The sequence below is a fragment of the Pinus tabuliformis genome, chromosome 3_2 (assembly GCF_031772625.1).
Source record: "Pinus tabuliformis cultivar Carrire ecotype Pingquan chromosome 3_2, CPIR1, whole genome shotgun sequence".
In the NCBI taxonomy this organism is placed as follows: Eukaryota; Viridiplantae; Streptophyta; class Pinopsida; order Pinales; family Pinaceae; genus Pinus; species Pinus tabuliformis.
The window spans coordinates 53,600,167-53,607,637 of NC_142302.1; the positions used below are offsets into that span (position 1 = coordinate 53,600,167).

The window sequence follows — 7,471 nt, forward strand, 5'->3', positions numbered from 1 at the left end:
ATCCCTAGGTTAACGCTTTGTTTTGCCTAAAGGGCAACGTTACTAGATATTTATGAGATTATGGAGGTCAAAGCGCGAGTTGACTGTCTAACACTCCACTTTTCACTCAAATGTCAGTTTGAAAAGAGGGAAACATCTGCCTTGGGCCTAACTAAGGACATTTTTATTCCTAACAGAGCTTCACGGGAAGGGAAAGAGCAATAAAGCGAGGCAACATCCAAGATTTTGCCTCATTGGAGCTCATGAAAGAATTGGCAAGGATGAGCCTCTCTCCATCTATAAATTGGAGGCTCGGTCATTGTAACAGAGGTCGAATAGTTGTCAAATATTTGAAGAGCTTAAGTGTTGTTATGTTACCAAGAAGTTGAGAGAGAGAGAGAGAGAGTGGATTTGAAGGATTAGAGGAGGCTTGATCCAGCCAAGATAGTTGTAATCATCCTTATTTTATCTAATAATATAGATCTGTTTCTGTTTTATCTACTTGACGGTGTCGCTATTGGATTTCTTTATGCATTGGCTCAATTTCATAACTGATAAGTAGCTTAGATGCATGTTGGCTGATATTCTCTTATATATTGATGTTTTGATTATCAAGATTCATATGTTGTGAAGATTACACTTTGTCTTGTTTATGTGCAGGTTATGATTTAGGAGCTGGCTGATAGGTCTTCTACTTTGCCACACTGAGATCTCCAATAGGACTACACCAAGGACTGAGGTAATTCTTCTCCTTTCGCTTTATCAATCATGGATTAATATGAATATATGTATGTTTCTTTCTGATAGTTGCAGTTAATCTGAAACAATTTGCCTTGGGTCTCGGGAAGACCCAAGAGGGTATTTCATCCACAATCACCCAGACAATAAACCCTATAGCAGTTTCCTTTCAGTTTCTTTAATTCTAGCACAACTTTCTATTTTTGGCAGTTTTTTGGGTCCTGAACTTTTGAATTTGTTTTGAGGCCCTAAACAACATTTTTGTTGGAAAACACATCAATATTGTAGCCCATAGGATAGGGGCTTGCAGGGAAAATTTGTTTTCCTCATAAAAATCTTTCTAACGAGGTATCATGCGCGCCAAACAGAGATCATATGCCCAAACTACGACCCTGAGAAGTTGATGTTCTAACTAATAACGAGGCCCACAAAATTTTGGCGCTTCACCTCCTAGAGTTATGATTTTGGATGTTTATGGTTTCCATTGTTTCTCAATAATAAAAAGACCTTTTAGCCTCATTGTAACACAATTCAAATGGCATGTAGCCATAACATCTCTTCTCACAGATATGTTACCATCGCTCGAGCTAATTTGTTTCCATCCTGCATGTAAACAATTTTTAGTATATGTTATTAGTTAGTTGAAGTTTAGTTTTTGTTACAGATTTGTGTTTTTGTTTAAATATGTATTTCATTTTGTTCCTGCATAAATCTAGATCAGTGGTATCAGAGCGGTCTACTCTTTCTTGGTTTTTCTATGCATGTCCCAAACAAGGTCTAAGTATAAGGAGTTGGGACTTGCACTGGTTGAGCCCTTGCAAGACCAGCCTCACCAACCTCGATGGCCTCCTATTGTACTTGTTTCTTGTAGGCAATTCTTGGTTGTAGAAAATACATTGAGAAACCAACTCAACCAGTCTTTAGATTCAAGTTGGCCGTTGAACTAGAGGGAGCTCCCTCAATAATTACGAGGCCTTGTTTAACGTTATTCACTGTCACTGGACAACAGCCTATGAAGCACAATGGCCAGATTTAGGATTTAATGGGGTGGTTGCTAATGATTGCACAATTCTTGTTCATGAATAAATCCCTCCCTTGCAGAGTCCTTTCTCAAAGTGTCATCTTCCATCTTGACATAAGAACTTAACTTTTTAAAGAATTTGAAAGAAGAATATAAGGGGATTCCTGATAATTAAGGAGTCAGACAAAATACTTAATTAACCAGGCAAAATTAGATGCGTGTAGAAAACTTCCATAACCCAACAAAACACATTTAGGAGAAGATAGAAGGAAAAACAATAACCAATTCAAAGAGGCGCTAACTCAAACAGACAATCCAATATACTAATGTCTTTAAATGATTATAAATTTGCAGAGGATTTCAAAGAGATTGAAACTCAACCTATTCTTACCTAGATCTTCTATAATACTCTCCACATGTGCAAAAAAAAGTTATAGAAACACTAGAAATACATACTAGAAACACAAATTCTGTCATAAACTAAAATCGGAAGGCTTTGATAAGGAATTCTATAATAAAAGTTTTAAAGAGCTGAAAGGTTTTGGCATCAAAAGCCAACCCTTGTTTATTACAAATGATATAATATATAGACAAAATCTCTCCTAATTGTTACAATAATTTTGGAATAAAATCCTGAATAATATACTAAAAATAAAACAATCTCTGAATAGCCTGCAAGAAATTTGGAACTGTTTGCAAATTCTCTACCTTGGAATCTGGAAAGTTGTTGCAAAGTGTCTCAAGTTGTAGGTGTTGCTGGAGTGTTTAGAATCATCTTCAGAATCTATTGGCTACCAAGTGTTTATTAGACTTCCAACTATGGTCCTTTGGATGCTAAAAAAAATCAAAAGATATGCCACCGAATGTTGTAGCTAATTTTGAGCTTGGAAAATCTCAACCTCTGCCCTTTTATTTGGTCACTGTTTGACTTACTGATTGGATGGCTAAGGATACTCATTGTGATTCGAATAGAAATCTCGCAATTGTTTGCTATTTTGTAACTAGAATATGGATATGTGTTTACCAACTTCATAATACTTTGCCACAAAACTGGGAGGGGCTCCTTCGTTTGCTGCCAGGTATTCCTTTATGCCTCATGTTAACTAAAATGTGCTAAGAAATCTGGATTTGACAATGCAATAGCTTCTTTCGAAATCTGAGGGTAAAATGGATTTTCAAGAGACCCATTCTCAGCCTCCAATTTCACAGAATATTCATTTTGGGAACGCTGAGAATTGTCATTATTATGTATTTAACGATTCTTTTCATGATACTTGTGCTGATATGTGGACTCTTTTGCCTCATTTGAATCTCTAACAATTGATTTCTTTTGTTCACAAGCATCCATAAATCCATATCCTGGGAATCCATATCCTGGGTTTCCATGCCTGGATAATTGCATCCTGACAAACTTTGGGTGTGTATCAGGCTTAGGTTTTCTCCGTTGTTGTAGTCATGTGTATCTTGAAAGGTCATATTCAATTGACTTTCATCAATATGCTCAGAAAAGTTTCCTTGTTCTGTTGAAGAGGATTCAACTTTAACCGATAAAGCCACACCAACATCATCCCTAGATTCAACTTTTTCGAATTCTGAAAAGTGAGTTATCCCATTCCATTTAGATATGCTGGGACTTGAAGCGTGATCTTTTTGTGCCAGCAAAGAATTTGTGTGCACTTGAATTGAACATGATAAAGAAATAATGAGGGCCCCTGAATTTGGCATCTGCAAATATCTGTCTGTATTTATTGAGCACATATGACCGTCTTTGTTACCCTCTTTAATTTCTCGATAATGAACAAGAACAACGTGCTCATACTGCCTACTTCATCATTTTGAAAAGTAGAATATCCTTGGAAAACATAGGTAATGTCTGGTTTTATCCCACATTTGCTATGTTCTCCCTTGAATAAGCTCATAGCTTCGACCATCCTTAAACCAATGCACAAACACCTCCCAAAATCCAAGACTGCTCTTCTCTAATTACAAAATTTGTATGTTTAACCTCATTACAACTGGAATTTGCATAATGAAAAAAAAACAGCATTCATCTTATTCCAGCTTAAATCTGTCCAAATCACTAATAATCTCTTCACACTTGATAACGTAACACATAAAGTTACCAGCATACAGCTTTGAAGACTCTGATTCAACAATATGAACAATATCCTTATTAATATAAAAGTCAACATCCGCATTTGATATAATTCTTCCATCATGATCAATTGCATGAGTCTTATGCTTGTATGTCATTAGAGTTGTTCTTAAGGTAGACTCATCAACGTCCATAAAATTCATGCGCTTCTCCATTGAGATGGATATCTACAACTTCAATATGCTCCGTAAACCTGACAAAAGTTGTTGTTGTCTTACATCTGATAAGAACAACTTCAACTGAAGCCTATATGCATCCTGGTTATAATTTACAAGAGGTTCATCATAGTTTGGTGTTGAAGGAGTAATAAATTTAGGACAGGCATATGAAAAAAATTCGTCATACACAGCCTCATCACTAGTCTGCATTCTTTCCATCACGAAATCTGGATATATACCCTTGAGAGAACAGATGAAATCTCCCAAATCACTCAGAATTTGCCAGTAATTCCTGTGTTGTACCTAATTAACACCATTCTGCACAAAATCCATGTTCCGGATTTTTTTAAATTCACCATCGTTTGTCCAAAATCTGTGCCTGAAGTTCACTGTACGAAAATGCCCACGAAATTTTGACCCAAGTCTATCACACAACTGTAGAATCTTTGTGCAATTTGGATCAAAACCAGTACATCATTCCATTGATTTACCATTCAAAATTTTTGGTATACAGGCCATAAAATAATGAGCAGTTGGATGCGATGTAATTGCAATCTGTCACAAATCTTTCGGAACTAATGAAGACAATCCAACCAGTGGTAAACAAATACCTCCTTGGATGACCACAAAAGACATACCGAAACTTCCCAGCCAAAGAAACTATGTTTATTTATTCACTCAGCAGAGGTGGAAGACTGGGAAAAAAAATAGCTTCCCACTGGGGTTCTCCAGGGTCCTCTGCTTTTCCCTTCAATAATCCATCACAATGGAAACACGGTCTTGGTGCACACATGTGGAAATATTCATTCTTCTCATATCGTAGCTATAGCAGTTACAATCTTCATTAGCTGCAGTGAGATTCATAGGTTCTCTTGGATTCCATGCAATGGAATTATTCCTTGTCTGCATATTAACTTGTTCAAGGCTGATGCCATTTGAAGGTCACATAGAAAAATACTGCGATCACTGGCAGTTGTAGCAAATATATCTTTCTCTGCAGGATTAAACCGTACAGAAATGACAGTATCAGATCCCCAAGCGAACTGTTTATCGGTTATGACCTGTCATGATTCCAAATGTCAATTTGAGCCCCACCAGTTGCAAACGCATTACTATCTCACTGGTAATCTACAACCCTGAAAGAATTTTTTCCCACATAGGTTGCTAGTGGCTTGTGAACATTCTCTGAGCCATAACTTGATTTCCCAATGCCAGCAACTGGGATATCCCATAGTCTAACTGTGTAATCATCTCCACAAGAAATAAGCTGCTCTCTTTCTGTAGACACAGTCAAACCACACACCGCTCCTCTATGACCTGGAAATTGTTGAATTGTGCGCCTGGAAACAACATTCTAGAGCATGATATCTCCATCCATGGAACCCAAAAATATGCTTTTCAAATGATGTGGGCTCTGTGCCATGGCAGAAAGACCATCAATGTGTCCACTCATTGTTTCCAGAAAGGGTTTTGCAAGAATTTTGTTTAAATTCGCTGCATGGAGAGCAAAGACATATTCTCGAGCCCTTGCCCGACTTAGGGTGCCTGAATACTTTAAATGCATCGTTGTGAAGAGTCTTGTCCACTGACTTTTGTGAATCAATGGCATTTCTAGAGTTTGTTGCAACCATTTTAAAGAGCATAACTCATCGATGCCAGCTGAACTCCCTGTATCATATATTATGAACCTAACTTATATACTGTGGTGTTCTTCTGCGCTGATGAAATCTCCACACGGGTAGTTGAGATCTCTATTTTCACATACATTCCAATCGCATTAACAATCTCCATACATTTCACCATCCTCACCACTGATCCCTCAAGCTTCTTAGCTCTCTTTTTATGCTTCCCCATGGCTGAAAACTCCATCAATAACCATGCCCACGCCACGTTTAATATGGGTGGGAGGAGCCATTCTTACCTGAGCCAAAACCATATAAAAAAGTGTTTGAACTGCATGCCATATCGAGAAAAACAACCATCAACAACATGTGACATTGCTCATTTTTACGAAGAATCAAATTTTAGTCCCACCGACTCAAATTAAAACCATAAGCTGATTTCCGAGGCGGTGCTGCTTGGTAAATGGTTTTAGACCCGGGGGGACCGAAATCCTCCAGATGATGCCACGTATTCATGTATAAAATTGACTTATTTTGGACCCCCCTCCTCCATTAAATATCGAAAAGCCTGAGGGCTTCGAAATTGAATATATAGCGTTGATCTTGAAAGGGACAATGTAAACCATTTATATAGCGTTGATCTTGAAAGCGACAATATAAACCATTTAAAAGTGCTCAATATTTATCCCGTGCATTGGCCTTGACTTGATCAAGATATTTTAGCTTTGATTTGATATGCTAATTTGACTATGAGGTTTAGGCTTCTTATGAGTGTTTGCTTTGACTACTACTTTTATGATTAAACTCGAACCAATTTTTTTATAATATAATTTTAATTTTAAATAAATATTTTTTTAAAAATATACAATTATATTTTTATAAAAATACTTTTTTTTTTTAATTTTAAAATTAAATTTATTAGATAAAAAGAATAATAAATCATTCAAAAGCATAATAAATATATATCTCAGCATTTAGCCCAGAAGGAAATTGGCAATTTCTATAAAAAAAATTGTAGCTTTCTTTAGTGAAAGAAATTGCTACAACACCTCCCATGGCGAAAGAAAAGGAAGATGAGGGACTAGGAAATCCTATCAAGTTGTTGCTTGAAGAAGCCCTCGAGCAACAAAGGATTTAGATGATGGATAATTTTTCCTAGATCCTTAGGTGGTTACCAATGGGCGAAGCATCTTCATCTAACAGTCACTTCGAAGGTGCTGCCCCCTTTAAAGTACATGTTAACTTTGACATTCCCATATTTGAAGGCCAAATAGACGCAAATGCCAAAGATACATGGTTAAATTTGCTCGAAGTATATTTATCGGTCCATAATTTTTCCAAGAGGGAAAATATTACTTGTGCACTCCTAAAAGCCACCCACCACGTCAAGGATTGGTGGGAGACTTACTATGAGCAAAGAGATGAGAAGGAACCCTCCCTATTTTTAGCTGCACTTGTTTGGAATTCTTTCTGAGACGTCGTCAAGGAACAATATTACCCTGTCGGGAGCTATAAAGATGAGTACATAAAATGGACCACACTATGGTAGGAAAGGGATCAAGATGTGCCATATTTCACAAATATTTTTCATACACTATGCATGAAGTTGGGTATTAAGGACTCTAAGCGACATTTGGTACTCAAGTATTGTGGCTATCTGCACAGATACATCCAAGTAGCAATGGAGTTCAATTTCTATTGTGGTTATCTCCCATTGAAGTTTATGATGTATTATTAGGCAAACCATACTTGTGGAAGTGTCATATTGTGTATGAGTCCAGACCTCATACTGTTATTA

General features: G+C 36.9%; 1 pseudogene; it reads right to left on the minus strand.

Moving 5' to 3' along the window:
• Positions 1-4,801: 4,801 nt before the first annotated feature.
• Positions 4,802-6,008, minus strand: LOC149179768 (uncharacterized; annotated as a pseudogene).
• Positions 6,009-7,471: the final 1,463 nt, after the last annotated feature.